This window comes from Mus musculus, chromosome 4 (genome assembly GCF_000001635.26).
Source record: "Mus musculus strain C57BL/6J chromosome 4, GRCm38.p6 C57BL/6J".
Classification (NCBI taxonomy): Eukaryota; Metazoa; Chordata; class Mammalia; order Rodentia; family Muridae; genus Mus; species Mus musculus.
Window position 1 is genome coordinate 108,273,041 of NC_000070.6, and position 17,192 is coordinate 108,290,232.

General features: G+C 43.0%; 1 protein-coding gene across 2 annotated transcripts in view; it reads right to left on the reverse strand.

The window, feature by feature from the left end:
• Zyg11b (zyg-ll family member B, cell cycle regulator) overlaps positions 1–17,192 on the reverse strand; it is a 73,371-nt gene that overhangs the window by 45,286 nt on the left and 10,893 nt on the right. The window lies entirely within an intron of this gene.

Below are 17,192 nucleotides of genomic sequence, written 5' to 3' on the forward strand. Positions count from 1 at the left end.
TACTTTTCAACTTAATTTCCTACAAAATTCCCACTAAAATCTGCTATGATTGAGTTACATATAAAATAATTTGAGTCGGCCGGGCGTGGTAGCCCATGCTTTTAATCCCAGACTGGAGCCAATGTGATGTGTATGCTTAAAATCCCATCAAACACCAGGCAGCGGTGGCGCACGCCTTTGATCCCAGCACTCGGGAGGCAGAGGCAGGTGGATTTCTGAGTTTGAGGCCAGTCTGGTCTACAAAGTGAGTTCCAGGACAGCCAGGGCTACCCAGAAAAACCCTCTCTGAAAAAACCAAAAAAATAAAAATAAAAAAGAAAGAAAGAAGAAAATCCAATCAAGGGAGTCAAGGGCAAGAAAAGCCAGGAATTCAAGGCCATGCTCAGCTACAGCCTGAAGCCAGCCTGGACTACATGAGATTCTGTTTCACAAAAACAGAAGCAAAATAGGGAAGTTAGTACCTGTGCTATGTATCATCAAAAACAAAAGTGCATTTATTTAAGTTTTGTCTGTGTACGGGCTTTGCTTATTTGTTTACTTGAGGCAGTTTCATGTATCTTAGACTGCCTTTGAACTCCTGATCTTCCTACCACTACAGGCCAGTGCTATCATTCTAGATTTAAAAATAGTAATAAAAAATTTAACCAACTTTATTCTAGTCTGAAAAAAATCAGAATAGAGTATAAGATAACAGAAACAAACTCTTAAAATGTCCCCAATGATAATATTAAAATATAAGTACAGTTATCCATCTCTTCGGTACTTTCTGTTCAATTGTGCCATTTTATAATAATTAACCATTATTTCCTTTACTCCTCACCCTCACTTAAAAAAAAACCTTTTTATAGTATTTATTCTGTATGTATGTAAGTATGTTTTGTATTCCCTTGTGTGTATGACATGGTGTGTAGGCAGAAGTCAGAAGACAATTTGCTAGAAACATCAGGTACTAAAAGTAATAAAACTGCTCTAATTCCTCGGTGGCAGACCTGGTGACTTCAGAATCTCTAAGTAATGAGATCTATGCCTTTGACAAGTGCAAGAAGCACCCTTTAAGGCTGATGCTTAACACTGTCTTAAAAGGAACAAAGTGCATGCAGATCCTTTGGTTCCCTTGTTACAAGACCCTGAAGAAGTAAAACTGCATCTTAAAAATGAAGAAGCAACTTCTCCACAGGTACTGGGGTTGGCTGCTAAGAGCAGGGCTAGACTGGACTTGAACTGTAATCATATCATACTAGGCAATTCAACTAGTTATTCTGACTTCAGCTGTTCCTCTATCTCTGTAGGACAGGATAACATTAGTACTTAGGATGCTGCTGTCAGGATGAAGGGAGCTGTTTAAATGCCTGATACAAGCCTTCCCCAGAGTAAGGAAAACCCAAATCTCAGGCACCTAAGACAACAAGTGCACCCAGAGTAGGGGTGGTGCTCTTTAATCCCAGCACTTGGGAGGCAGAGGCAGGAGGACTGAGTTCAAGGCCAGCCATGTCTACAGAGCAAGTTCCAGGACAGCCAGGGCCACACAGAGAACCCAAGTCTCAAAAACAAAACAACAAGAGACATCAGGTTCTTACATGTAATTTCTCAGGATAAAATCCATGTTAGAACTTTAAAAATGTGTTTTCTATTATAATTTCACTTGTTGGTGTAAAATATACTGCTGAAAAGCAACAGAGGTGGGAAAGATTTATTTTAGTATACAATTCCAGATCTCAGTACATCACAGGAGGTCATCAGTCAAGTCGTCAGGAGCTTCAAACAACTACTTACACCATCTTCACAAGAGTGGATCGAGGTGAGTGCATCCATGCTTGCCCAGCTGCCCTTCTCTACTCTGTGTAGCTGGGACCCACCCTCACTCTGGGTCTTCCCAAACCAGTTAATGCAACTAAGACGGCCATCCAAGCAAGACAAGACACAGGCCAACCTGATACAGACAATGTCTCACTGAAATTCTTCCCGGGTGATTTTAGATTGTGTCAAATTGACAACTAAAATTTCACTAGGAGTGCGGGTCCTTTAGAGTTTCTGGCTTTATATAGTGGTCTCAACTCTAATTCTTCTGAGTATGTTCAAATATCTTCTCCTACTTGAAAGGTCCCTAAGGTTAGCAAGTCCATCAAAAGATAACAGCAGCACTGCTAGTGCCCCCTTCCTGTGCACCTCAAAGATAGTTTGGTTTGGTTTTTAAGAACTACTTGTATAGCTGGGCATGATGACTCATGCCTTTAATTCTGGCACTCAGGAAGCAGTGGCAGACAGCTGAGTTTAAGGCCAGCCTGGTCTACAGAGCAAGTTCCAGTACAGCCAAGGCTACTCAGAGAAGCTCTGTCTTATAAAGCACACACCAAGTCTTTACATTTTATTTAATTACTGTGTATAGTGCATATGCCAAAGTGCACACAGAGAGGTCAGAACCTTGAGTCTTAGTCACTGTCCTTCTGCGGTAAAGAGACACCATGGGGCTGGAGATGGCTCAGCAGTTAAGAGCACTGACTGTTCTTCCAGAGGTCCTGAGTTCAATTCCCAGCAACCACGTGGTGGTTCACAACCATCTGTAAAGGGATTCTATGCCCTCTTCTGATGTGTCTAAAGACAGCTACAATGTACTCATATACATAAAATAAATAAATCTTTTTTTAAAAAAAGAGAGAGAGAGAGAGAGAGAGAGACCATGACCAAGGCAAGTCTTATAAAAGAAATCACTTAATTGGGGGCTTACTTACAGTTTCAGAGGTTAGTCCATTATCATCATGATGGGAAACATGGGGACATGAAGGACAACTTTATGATGGAAATTATTAATTTGTTATTTTATTTTAGAGACCGATCTCACTATATTAAGACTAGCCTAGGGGCCAGAAAGATGGTTCAGCAGGTAGAGGTGCTTGCCACAAAGTCTAATAATGAGTTTGATTCCTGGAAACCATGAGGGAGCCGACCCGCACTGCATTATGACCTCTGTACTCCCGCTGGAATGAGGTTCTCCTCATTCCAACTAAATAAATAAATGTAAACCAAAACAAATCATTTTTTAACTTTTAATATTTTCAACATTTCCCTTTTTAAATTTGTCTTTTTGTGTGTGTTCTGTCCGCATACATGACATGTATGCTTCATGCCCATAGAGCCCAGAAGGCGGCACTGGATTCCCTAGATTGGAATTACATGTTGAGAGCCACCACGTGGATACTGAGAACTGAACCTGGTTCCTCCACAGGAGTAAGCTAGTGCTTAACTGCTAAGTCATCTCTCTAGTCCTAAGGTTTCATTTTCCAAGTATTTATTTATTTATTTGACAGAGACAGACAGACAGACAGACAGACAGACACATCAAAAGAGTGCATCAGATTCCTGCAGCTGGAGTTCCAGGGTTGTGAGCTGTCTGAGATGTGAGTGCTCTTAACCTCTGACCTTCTTTTTAGCACACATGCACTTGCCTCTATTTTTTTAATTTTTTATTTTAAAGGTTTCTTTTATTTCCATTGACATGTATGTGTCGTATGAATGTGTCACGTGTTCATGGATACCTGAGGAAATCAGAAGACTGTGTTTGAGCTAAAATTACAGGCAACTGTCAGGGGCCTGATGTGAGCGCTGGGGTAGATGGCCCTCGGGTCCTCTAGCCTCCTATTCCCTCTGAGACATTGCTTCAACCCACACTTCATTTAATTAAAAAACAAAAAACAAAAACAAAATAAAACAACCCGGCCTGGGACACTCTATGCAGCTCAGCTGGCCTCACTTTTCACCTCCCTGCTTCAGTTTCTGAGTCCTACAGGGACTATCATTACATCTGGCAGAGAAATGCAGTTTTTATTAACTGAAGGACTTGGGACTCCTGATGTCTGAATTAAAATGACATTTACAAAACAAAAATGCTGGCATACATGCAAATAGAGCACTCATATAAATAAATACATACAGACATACACACACACAAGCAAAACTAAAATGCCATTATTAGGCAATAAATTCATTAGAACTTAGTCTTCCTGTACTTCAGTCCATGATCTAAAAAATGCAGAAAATACCAGCACCTACCTTATGGGACCTTTGTCAGAATAACTACATTCTAAATGCAGAACTCTTGAAGTAGTGCCAGCACGCCAACCGCAGAGTCAATGTTAATGCTTATTATAGAATGTAAGTTCCACCAGAAAAACAAATGTTCTGTTCACTGATACAGTCATAAGCCTAAAATAACACCTACTACATCATAGCCACAAATGTGTATTAAACAAGCGAATTGTCCAGAACAAATTTACTGTTAGGTGTATTTCAGTCCTAGAAAACAAGAGATGAGGTGCCAAGAGGGAAATATTAAGTCTCAAGGTTAGAGCTGACCTTAAAGAAAGGACCTGAAGGACAGGCAAGCATCACCTCAGCTCTCACAGATCCACTTTGGGTTCCAGATTTTTGCTTGTCTTGGACTGCCAGGGCTTGCACAGGCACAGAGCCACTGAGCTATACAGGCCCATCCCACTCTCATGTTCTACACTGATTCCCCAACTCAGACTTCCAGAAAGGAGCATCCGAGGCCAGATGTAACCAAACCTCTCCACTCTACCCCTTTCTGACATCTTACAAATGAGAAAGGTCAATAAAGTTGTCTCAAGGACACAAATGGCATCATCCTCAAGAATACAAACATCAGGGCTGGAGAGATGGCACTAGCTACTCTTCCCAGCATCCACATGGCAGCTCACAACTGTAACTCCAGTTCCAGGGAATCCAACACCATCATACAACATGCATGCAGGGAAAACACCAGTGCACATTAAAAAAAGAAGAACAACATATTATGAAATACCGGACCAATGGGGGGATTGTTTGTGTTTTTGTGCTGGGGCTCAAACCCAAGTCTTTTGCCTGCTTGTTTGCTTGAGGTAGATCTCACTATGTACCCCAGGAGGACTTGAACTCAAGAGAGATCCCCTTGCCTCTGCCTCTCTGAATTAAAGGCAGGCACCACAATACCTGCCCTAATCCAGGGTCTTGTTTCGTCCATGCTACTCAAGTGCTCTACTGCTAAGCTACATCCTCAGCTGCTTCACTGTACAAGAAATCAGTGATTACTATTCATAAACACCTAGATGCCAAGTTAAAAAGCAGGTAAAGCAAGTTTTCTGCATGTATCACTTCAAAACCTAGCCAATATGGCAAGTTGTTGTGTGCTAAAGGGCAAGGAGGTAGAGTTCTATTTTAAAAAGACCAAGGTCTCAAATGGAAACTAAATCTCCTGGCCTCCTTCTTAGCTCATGTAATAAAGCTATTCTAGGAAACAAAAGTTTAGGTCGGTGATCACTGAGCGCTTGTGGATCATACGGATCGGTAACAGACACCTCAGCATTGTTTCCCTCTTAGCTACAGCTTGAGTTTTGAATTTAGTTCACAGATACAGGTTTAATAACGTGAAGCACAGTTCTGGGCTCAGCGTCTCCTGGCTTTGCTACTTACTAGCTTTGTGGTCCACGGAGAAGCAAACTGGGTTTCCTGATCTGAAAAGGTGAGGCTAGACCATCCTGACTATCTTCTAAGACAGTAGAGGGAATCGATGGAATGTGGGTCAAGACCAGTTCTAAAGTACTAACATAAGCTAAGCGTGATGCCACACACCTGTAATCCCAACACTGAGTACGTGAGACAGAAGGACTGCAAAATCAAGGCTACCCTGGGAAACACTGCAGGTTCAAAGCCAGCTAAAGCTACATAGTGAGAGTGGCTCTCAAAAAATAAATAAATAAATAAATAAATAAATAAATCAAAGGCTGTCTGTGTAGCAGCATGGTAGAGCACATTTCTAGTATAAAGAAGGCTCTGGATCCAATTCCTAGCACTGCAATAAAATGAAATGCTACAGTACTGGAGCTGGAGATAGAGCTCAGTGGTAAAGCCATTTGTCTAGCACTCATAAGGCCCCAGGTTTGAGCCTCAGCATTGCAAACGTCTAAGCAACCAAGACCCTCACATCATTAGCAAACTGAAGCACCAGGGAAATAAGGGTCCTTCCTATGAAAGCTGGTTAATACACTCCTCAGAGCTAAGAAGTCAATTTACACGAAATGTAAGCTCTTTCACAGTACTTACCTTTAATTTGCTAACATTTACTACCCTTTAAGAAACAAGAGAGCCGGACAAGTGAGACAGCTCAGTGGTTAAGAGCACTGTCTGCTCTTCCAGAGGTCCTGAGTTCAATTCCCAGCAACCACATGGTGGCTCATAACCATCTGCAATGTGATCTGATGCCCTCTTCTAGTGTGTCTGAAGACAACTACAGTGTACTCATATATATATAAATAAATAAATCTTAAAAAAATAAAAGAAACAAGAGAGCCAAGTACTTTAATCTCAGAATTTGGGAAGTAAAGACAGAGTGATTGGGAGTTTAAGGCCAGCATGGGCTACATAAGAGCCTAACTTATAAGACCAATAATAATAATAATTCTTAAGTGGACGCGTAGAGACATGATTATCCAAAGACTATGGCAATGACTGACACTGAAAAACTACAACGGGACTAGAAAAGGAGACCACGGGCTGGTGAGATGGCTCAGTGGTTAAGAGCACTTCCAAAAGTCCTAAGTTGAAATCCCAGCAACCACATGGTGGCTCACAACCATCCGTAACAAAAATCTGATGCCCTCTTCTGGAGTGTCGGAAGACAGCTACAGTGTGCTTACATATAATAAATAAATAAATATTTAAAAAAAAAAAAAGAAAAGGAGACCACAAGCTGGGCCAGTGGTACTCTTCTGCAGTCCTCACTGATGGGCAGGCTGAGTCACTTGAGTGCAGGAGTTCATTGTAGCTTGGACAACATAAAAGGAACACGTCTTTAAAGAAGAGCAGCAGGCCTGGAGATATGATGGTTCAACAGCTAAGAGCATTGGAGATCACACAGTCTGTCTTCAACTACAAGGGATCCAGAGATATCTCCCAGCCCTACAAGTACATGCAGGTATATGTGTGTGTACATACATGCACACAAATAAAAATATATGTTTAAAAAAACTAAAAGGGGCAGTGAGCAGGATGCTAAAAGAATAAGTAAAAAAATAAAATTAAATTTAAAAACTAACACTAAAAAAAGGAGGTATGAGGGTTGGAGAGATGGCTCAGCGGTTAAGAGCACTGACTGTTCTTCCAAAGGTCCTGAGTTCAAATCCCAGCAACCACATGATGGCTCACAACCATCCGTAATGAGATCTGATTCCCTCTTCTGGTGTGTCTGAAAACAGCTACCCTGTACTTATATATAAAATAATAAATAAATCTTAAAAAAAAATTTAAAAAGGAGGTATGAAGGTAAATAAGGAAGGGAAGAGAGGAAAAAAAGAAGAACATTAAATAGGCTTTAAGGGCTGGCGAGATGGCTCAGCGAGTAAGAGCACTGATTGCTCTACCAAAGGTCCTGAGTTCAAATCCCAGCAACCACATGGTGGCTCACAACCACCTGGAATGAGATCTGACGTTCTCTTCTGGTGCGTCTGAAGACAGCTACAGTGTACAATAATAAAGAAAAAAAAAAGTAAATAGGCTTTAAGAGGCTAGAGGACTAAAAAGTGCTTAGCCAGAAATTCAAGGTCATATTTATTAAGTTGAGGCCAACTCAGGCTCTAGAAGATTCTGTCCATCTATGTCTTTCCCCCAAAATATTTTCCATAAAGTGGACATAAAGACAAGAAAAAAAGAAAACAGGGGCTGGAGAGACGGCTCAGCCGTTAAGAACACTGACTGCTTTTCCAGAGGTCCTGAGTTCAATTCCCAGCAACCACATGATGGCTCACAACCATCTGTAATGGGATCTGATGCTCTCTTCTGGTGTGTCTGAAGACAGCAACAGTGTACTCATATAAAGTAAATAAATACATCTGTACTGGTTAGTTTTGTGTCAACTTGACAGGGCTGGAGTTATCACAGAGAAAGGAGCTTCAGTTGAGGAAATGCTTCCATGAGATCCAACTGTAAGACATTTTCTCAATTAGTGATCAAGGGGGAAAGGCCCCTTGTGGGTGGGACCATCTCTGGGCTGGTAGTCTTGGTTCTATAAGAGAGCAGGCTGAGGGCTGGTGAGATGGCACAGTGGGTAAGAGCACCCGACTGCTCTTCCGAAGATCCGGAGTTCAAATCCCAGCAACCATATGGTGGCTCACAACCATCTGTAACAAGATCTGACGCCCTCTTCTGGAGTGTCTGAAGACAGCTACAGTGTACTTACATATAATAAATAAATAAATCTTAAAAAAAAAAAAAAGAGCAGGGTGAGCAAGCCAGTAATGAACATCCCTCCATGGCCTCTGCATCAGCTCCTGCTTCCTGACCTGCTTGAGTTCCAGTCCTGACTTCCTTTAGTGATGAACAGCAGTATGGAAGTGTAAGCCGAATAAACCCTTTCCTCCCCAACTTGCTTCTTGGTCATGATGTTTGTGCAGGAATAGAAACCCTGACTAAGACAACATCTTTAGAAAAAAAGAAAGTGTTTTTTATATAAAACTAAGTAAAAGGAATTTCCTTTTCTAGAGGGTTATAGACAAATGACTTGTAAATATTTACACAAAGGGGCCTGGCCTCATCACTCTTCCTGTTAAACACAGCATTTCTGCTAAGTCAAAGTACCAACAAGTTATTAGCAAAGGAAGCATAGCTGGTCTAACCCTTGGTGTCGTCAGACACTTCCCCTCCGGAACCTCGAGCGCAGCTTTCCCTTTTCCTCTCCCTCAACTCACATAGTGAACATCACTGTATGCGATTCTCAGCAAATCACACACATTTGTTCACTCAACATTTTTCTTCCGTCAGATGTACTAAGTGGTTATCACACAAAGCTGAAAAAAGACATTATGGTCCCCATCCAAAACCAACTCAAAACCTGGGAGAGACAACCAGGTTCATTAACATGGCTCCATAAAATAACTCTTACAATGAAGTGGGAACTTAAGGGTTCTTTGGAAACTCGGTTGTGTTGGAAGGTGTTATGCTGGGGAAAACATGTGAAGGAGTGTTTTCATGGGGTGGACACCGGTGAAAGGCTAAGCAGACTTGTGAAGGAACGTTTCACTGAAGCAGATACAGGAGAGAGGATGTTCTGCTAAAACAAGCAAAGAATCTTTCACAGGTGGTGAAAGATTCTTTGCGCCAGGCGTGGTGACACATGCCTTTAATCCCAGCACTCGGGAGGCAGGGGCAGGCGGATTTCTGAGTTCCAGGACAGCCTGGTCTACAAAGTGAGTTCCAGGACAGCCAGGGCTACACAGAGAAACCCTGTCTTGAAAAAAAAAAAAGAAGAAAAAAAGAAAGATTCTTTGCTAATGACACACATGTTCTGGTCTGCCTCACATTTGCAGTTGAGCTCTATTTGTCGGGACTCCATAGAAATACACCAAGAGCTGGGAGTGGTGGCTATACAGAGAAACCCTGTCTCGAAAAACCAAAAAAAAAAAAAAAAAAGAAAGAAAGAAAAAAGAAAAACACCAAGAAATTTCTGGTGGTGTGCTGCAGTTTTTTGCTGCTTTTGCAGACTCAGGTTGATTGGCAGAGTGATGAAAGTGTTTAAGAACCATCATTAAAAATAGGTTTTGAAAAAATTAAAGTTATACTACAATGTGAAAGGGAACAAGCCATATTAGCTAAGGATTTCACAGTGGAAGTAAGGCTTAAGGGGATATCTGACAGTTTAATATTTATAACTAGAACATCATTCTACATAAAAAAACATAGTAAATTTTGTGAATAGAATTTAGAGGCAAAGAACTAGCATTATACACCATAAAGGTTCAGTGTTGTGTTACTATGCACAATATTTTATTCAAATATTTGTTGACTCCTACCATACATGAGACACTATCAAACACAAGGTTACTCCTTTGTAAACCTGCTGCTGCCCGTGTAAACAGATCATATCCTAACTTGTACAATACAATGCGTGGTTGCAAAAAAAACATGAGACCAAGCTAGCAGGAACTAGCCCGCAGGTTCCATGTAGATCGGAGGAGTCCACAAATTTACATGTATCCTCTCCTGCAATATCAGCACTTGGGAGGTGAAGGGAGGAGGACCAGGAGTTCAGCTGTCCTTGGTAACATAGAGTTCAAGTCCAGCCAGGCAGTGGTGACCCACGCCTTTAATCCCAGTGGAGGCAGGCGGAACTGCACTGAGAAACCCTGTCTCGAAATCTCCTGAGAATTGTGGGGAAGGGGTTAGGGTGTACTAGCAAGATGGCTGAGCAGTTAAAGACACTTGCTATGTAAGACTGAGATCTGAGTTGGATCCCTAGAGCCCACATAAAGGAAGATGGAGAGAACTGACTTCATGAAGTTGTCCTCTGACCTCCACATCCAGACTGTAGTATATATGTGCCCTAATAATAATAAATGAAATAAAAATCATTAAAGAAAATGTAGAGTACAGAATCGAGTGTCATTCAATAACATTACTTAATTCCTACTACATTCTCTTCCTTCACAATGAAGTGGACTCAGTATCATGTTTCTTGAAGGTTTGCAGTGACAAAAGATACATATTCTTGGGACCCACTGCATCAGATAACAACAGGGAAGAACAACAACAAAATCTGAGCAGGAAAGACAACATTCTCATTCTTATTTTTCTTTGTCATGTTCACATGCAGAGGTGTACATGTGTGTGTGTGCAGACAGGCCTGTGTGTCTGTATGCATAAAGGCCCAAGGGGCTGGTGAGATGGCTCACCGGGTAAGAGTACCAACTGCTCTTCCAAAGGTCCTGATTTCAAATCCCAGCAACCACATGGTGGCTCACAACCACCTGTTAATGAGATATGACGCCCATTTATGGTGCGTCTAAAGCTACAGTGTACTTATTTATAATAAATCTTTGGGCCAGAGCAAGCGGGATTTACCAGAGCAAGCACAATTTACCAGAGCAAGCAGGGTCAAGCGGGGCTGACTGGAGCAAGCAGAGGTCCTAAAGTCAATTCCCAACAACCAGATGAAGGCTCACAACTATCCATACAGCTACAGTATGTACTCATATACATTAAATAAATAAACCTGTTGGGAGCCGCGCCCACATTCGCCGTTACAAGATGGCGCTGACAGCTGTGTTCTAAGTGGTAAACAAATAATCTGCGCATGTGCCGAGGGTGGTTCTCCACTCCATGTGCTCTGCCTTCCCCGTGACGTCAACTCGGCCGATGGGCTGCAGCCAATCAGGGAGTGACACGTCCTAGGCGAAGGATAATTCTCCTTAATAGGGACGGGGTTTCGTTTTCTCTCTCTCTTGCTTCTTACACTCTTGCTCCTGAAGATGTAAGCAATAAAGTTTTGCCGCAGAAGATTCTGGTCTGTGGTGTTCTTCCTGGCCGGGCGTGAGAACGCGTCTAATAACAATTGGTGCCGAATTCCGGGACGAGAAAAAACTCGGGACTGGCGCAAGGAAGATCCCTCATTCCAGAACCAGAACTGCGGGTCGCGGTAATAAAGGTTCCCGTAAAGCAGACTGTTAAGAAGGATTCAACTGTATGAATTCAGAACTTTTCAGCTGGGGAACGAGAGTACCAGTGAGTACAGCTTTACGAGGTAAGTCTGGTCTTGAACTTTCTAAGGAAATTCAAGACAGTCTATCAGAAGTAAAGTGGAATATGTTTGGCCTTGAATTTTTTCTGGTGTTAGGAGCCCTTTTGTTCCTTTTCACATGTTATCAAGTGATTAAGATAGGGCTGAAAATTCTAGAGGAAATTCAGGACAAGCTATCAGAAGTAAAGTGGGGAGAGAGAGTAGGAACAAAGAGGAAATATGGTACACAAAATAAGTATACAGGCCTTTCCAAGGGTCTTGAACCCGAGGAAAAGTTAAGGTTAGGTAGGAATACCTGGAGAGAGATTAGAAGAAAAAGAGGAAAAAGGGAAAAGAAGAAAGATCAATTAGCGGAGGTCTCTAGGAAAAGGAGCCTGTGCTCATCGCTGGATGGGCTCGGGGAGCCAGCTCTTGGTAGCTCTGAATCAGATGATGAATTCTCCTCTGAAGAAACAGACTGGGAGGAAGAAGCAGCTCATTATGAGAAAAAAGGGTACCAGCCAGGTAAAGTGCTAGCTAATCAGTTAAGGAAGCCAAAAGCGGCTGGCGAAGGCCAGTTTGCTGATTGGCCTCAGGGCAGTCGGCTTCAAGGTCCGCCCTATGCGGAGTCCCCGCCCTGCGTAGTGCGTCAGCCCTGCGCAGAGAGGCAATGCGCAGAGAGGCAGTGCGCAGACTCATTCATTCCCAGAGAGGAACAAAGGAAAATACAACAGGCATTTCCGGTCTTTGAAGGAGCCGAGGGTGGGCGTGTCCACGCTCCGGTAGAATACTTACAAATTAAAGAGCTTGCCGAGTCGGTCCGTAAATACGGAACCAATGCTAATTTTACCTTGGTGCAGTTAGACAGGCTCGCCGGCATGGCACTAACTCCTGCTGACTGGCAAACGGTTGTAAAAGCCGCTCTCCCTAGTATGGGCAAATATATGGAATGGAGAGCTCTTTGGCATGAAACTGCACAAGCGCAGGCCCGAGCAAACGCAGCTGCTTTGACTCCAGAGCAGAGAGATTGGACTTTTGACTTGTTAACGGGTCAGGGAGCTTATTCTGCTGATCAAACAAACTACCATTGGGGAGCTTATGCCCAGATTTCTTCCACGGCTATTAGGGCCTGGAAGGCGCTCTCCCGAGCAGGTGAAACCACTGGTCAATTAACAAAAGTTGTCCAGGGACCTCAGGAATCCTTCTCAGATTTTGTGGCCAGAATGACAGAGGCAGCAGAGCGTATTTTTGGAGATTCAGAGCAAGCCGCGCCTCTGGTAGAACAGCTAATCTATGAGCAAGCCACAAAGGAGTGCCGAGCGGCCATAGCCCCAAGAAAGAACAAAGGCTTACAAGACTGGCTCAGGGTCTGTCGAGAGCTTGGGGGACCTCTCACCAATGCAGGCTTAGCGGCCGCCATCCTTCAATCTCAGAACCGCTCCATGGGCAGAAATGATCAGAGGACATGTTTTAATTGCGGAAAGCCTGGGCATTTTAAGAAAGATTGCAGAGCTCCAGATAAACAGGGAGGGACTCTCACTCTTTGCTCTAAGTGTGGCAAGGGTTATCATAGAGCTGACCAGTGTCGCTCTGTGAGGGATATAAAGGGCAGAATTCTTCCCCCACCTGATAGTCAATCAACTGATGTGCCAAAAAACGGGTCATCGGGCCCTCGGTCCCAGGGCCCTCAAAGATATGGGAACCGGTTTGTCAGGACCCAGGAAGCAGTCAGAGAGGCGACCCAGGAAGACCCACAAGGGTGGACCTGCGTGCCGCCTCCGACTTCCTATTAATGCCTCAAATGAGTATTCAGCCGGTGCCAGTGGAGCCTATACCATCCTTGCCCCCGGGAACCATGGGCCTTATTCTCGGCCGGGGTTCACTCACCTTGCAGGGCTTAGTAGTCCACCCTGGAGTTATGGATTGTCAACATTCCCCTGAAATACAGGTCCTGTGCTCAAGCCCTAAAGGCGTTTTTTCTATTAGTAAAGGAGATAGGATAGCTCAGCTGCTGCTCCTCCCTGATAATACCAGGGAAAAATCTGCAGGACCTGAGATAAAGAAAATGGGCTCCTCAGGAAATGATTCTGCCTATTTGGTTGTATCTTTGAATAATAGACCTAAGCTCTGCCTTAAGATCAACGGAAAAGAGTTTGAAGGCATCCTTGATACCGGAGCAGATAAAAGTATAATTTCTACACATTGGTGGCCCAAAGCATGGCCCACCACAGAGTCATCTCATTCATTACAGGGCCTAGGTTATCAATCATGTCCCACTATAAGCTCCATTGCCTTGACGTGGGAATCCTCTGAAGGACAGCAAGGGAAATTCATACCTTATGTGCTCCCACTCCCGGTTAACCTCTGGGGAAGGGATATTATGCAGCATTTGGGCCTTATTTTGTCCAATGAAAACGCCCCATCGGGAGGGTATTCAACTAAAGCAAAAAATATCATGGCAAAGATGGGTTATAAAGAAGGAAAAGGGTTAGGACATCAAGAACAGGGAAGGATAGAGCCCATCTCACCTAATGGAAACCAAGACAGACAGGGTCTGGGTTTTCCTTAGCGGCCATTGGGGCAGCACGACCCATACCATGGAAAACAGGGGACCCAGTGTGGGTTCCTCAATGGCACCTATCCTCTGAAAAACTAGAAGCTGTGATTCAACTGGTAGAGGAACAATTAAAACTAGGCCATATTGAACCCTCTACCTCACCTTGGAATACTCCAATTTTTGTAATTAAGAAAAAGTCAGGAAAGTGGAGACTGCTCCATGACCTCAGAGCCATTAATGAGCAAATGAACTTATTTGGCCCAGTACAGAGGGGTCTCCCTGTACTTTCCGCCTTACCACGTGGCTGGAATTTAATTATTATAGATATTAAAGATTGTTTCTTTTCTATACCTTTGTGTCCAAGGGATAGGCCCAGATTTGCCTTTACCATCCCCTCTATTAATCACATGGAACCTGATAAGAGGTATCAATGGAAGGTCTTACCACAGGGAATGTCCAATAGTCCTACAATGTGCCAACTTTATGTGCAAGAAGCTCTTTTGCCAGTGAGGGAACAATTCCCCTCTTTAATTTTGCTCCTTTACATGGATGACATCCTCCTGTGCCATAAAGACCTTACCATGCTACAAAAGGCATATCCTTTTCTACTTAAAACTTTAAGTCAGTGGGGTTTACAGATAGCCACAGAAAAGGTCCAAATTTCTGATACAGGACAATTCTTGGGCTCTGTGGTGTCCCCAGATAAGATTGTGCCCCAAAAGGTAGAGATAAGAAGAGATCACCTCCATACCTTAAATGATTTTCAAAAGCTGTTGGGAGATATTAATTGGCTCAGACCTTTTTTAAAGATTCCTTCCGCTGAGTTAAGGCCTTTGTTTGGTATTTTAGAAGGAGATCCTCATATCTCCTCCCCTAGGACTCTTACTCTAGCTGCTAACCAGGCCTTACAAAAAGTGGAAAAAGCCTTACAGAATGCACAATTACAACGTATTGAGGATTCGCAGCCTTTCAGTTTGTGTGTCTTTAAGACAGCACAATTGCCAACTGCAGTTTTGTGGCAGAATGGGCCATTGTTGTGGATCCATCCAAACGTATCCCCAGCTAAAATAATAGATTGGTATCCTGATGCAATTGCACAGCTTGCCCTTAAAGGTCTAAAAGCAGCAATCACCCACTTTGGGCGAAGTCCATATCTTTTAATTGTACCTTATACCGCTGCACAGGTTCAAACCTTGGCAGCCACATCTAATGATTGGGCAGTTTTAGTTACCTCCTTTTCAGGAAAAATAGATAACCATTATCCAAAACATCCAATCTTACAGTTTGCCCAAAATCAATCTGTTGTGTTTCCACAAATAACAGTAAGAAACCCACTTAAAAATGGGATTGTGGTATATACTGATGGATCAAAAACTGGCATAGGTGCCTATGTGGCTAATGGTAAAGTGGTATCCAAACAATATAATGAAAATTCACCTCAAGTGGTAGAATGTTTAGTGGTTTTAGAAGTTTTAAAAACCTTTTTAGAACCCCTTAATATTGTGTCAGATTCCTGTTATGTGGTTAATGCAGTAAATCTTTTAGAAGTGGCTGGAGTGATTAAGCCTTCCAGTAGAGTTGCCAATATTTTTCAGCAAATACAATTAGTTTTGTTATCTAGAAGATTTCCTGTTTATATTACTCATGTTAGAGCCCATTCAGGCCTACCTGGCCCCATGGCTCTGGGAAATGATTTGGCAGATAAGGCCACTAAAGTGGTGGCTGCTGCCCTATCATCCCCGGTAGAGGCTGCAAGAAATTTTCATAACAATTTTCATGTGACGGCTGAAACATTACGCAGTCGTTTCTCCTTGACAAGAAAAGAAGCCCGTGACATTGTTACTCAATGTCAAAGCTGCTGTGAGTTCTTGCCAGTTCCTCATGTGGGAATTAACCCACGCGGTATTCGACCTCTACAGGTCTGGCAAATGGATGTTACACATGTTTCTTCCTTTGGAAAACTTCAATATCTCCATGTGTCCATTGACACATGTTCTGGCATCATGTTTGCTTCTCCGTTAACCGGAGAAAAAGCCTCACATGTGATTCAACATTGTCTTGAGGCATGGAGTGCTTGGGGGAAACCCAGACTCCTTAAGACTGATAATGGACCAGCTTATACGTCTCAAAAATTCCAGCAGTTCTGCCGTCAGATGGACGTGACCCACCTGACTGGACTTCCATACAACCCTCAAGGACAGGGTATTGTTGAGCGTGCGCATCGCACCCTCAAAACCTATCTTATAAAACAGAAGAGGGGAATTGAAGAGATTTTACCCCAAGCACCAAGAGTGTCTGTGTCTTTGGCACTCTTTACACTCAATTTTTTAAATATTGATGCTCATGGCCATACTGCGGCTGAACGTCATTGTTCAGAGCCAGATAGGCCCAATGAGATGGTTAAATGGAAAAATGTCCTTGATAATAAATGGTATGGCCCGGATCCTATTTTGATAAGATCCAGGGGAGCTATCTGTGTTTTCCCACAGAATGAAGACAACCCATTTTGGATACCAGAAAGACTCACCCGAAAAATCCAGACTGACCAAGGGAATACTGATGTCCCTCGTCTTGGTGATGTCCAGGGCGTCAATAATAAAAAGAGAGCAGCGTTGGGGGATAATGTCGACATTTCCACTCCCAATGACGGTGATGTATAATGCTCAAGTATTCTCCTGCTTTTTTACCACTAACTAGGAACTGGGTTTAGCCTTGATTCAGACAGCCTTGGCTCTGTCTGGACAGGTCCAGACGACTGACACCATTAACACTTTGTCAGCCTCAGTGACTACAGTCATAGATAAACAGGCCTCAGCTAATGTCAAGATACAGAGAGGTCTCATGCTGGTTAATCAACTCATAGATCTTGTCTAGGAACAACTAGATGTATTATGGCAAATAGCTCAGCTGGGGTGTAAACAAAAGTTTCCGGGATTGTGTGTTACTTCCATTCAGTATGTTAAATTTACTAGGGCAGCTAATTTGTCAAAAAGTCTTTTTCAGTATATGTTACAGAATTGGATGGCTGAATTTGAACAGATCCTTCGGGAATTGAGACTTCAGGTCAACTCCACGCGCTTGGACCTGTCCCTGACCAAA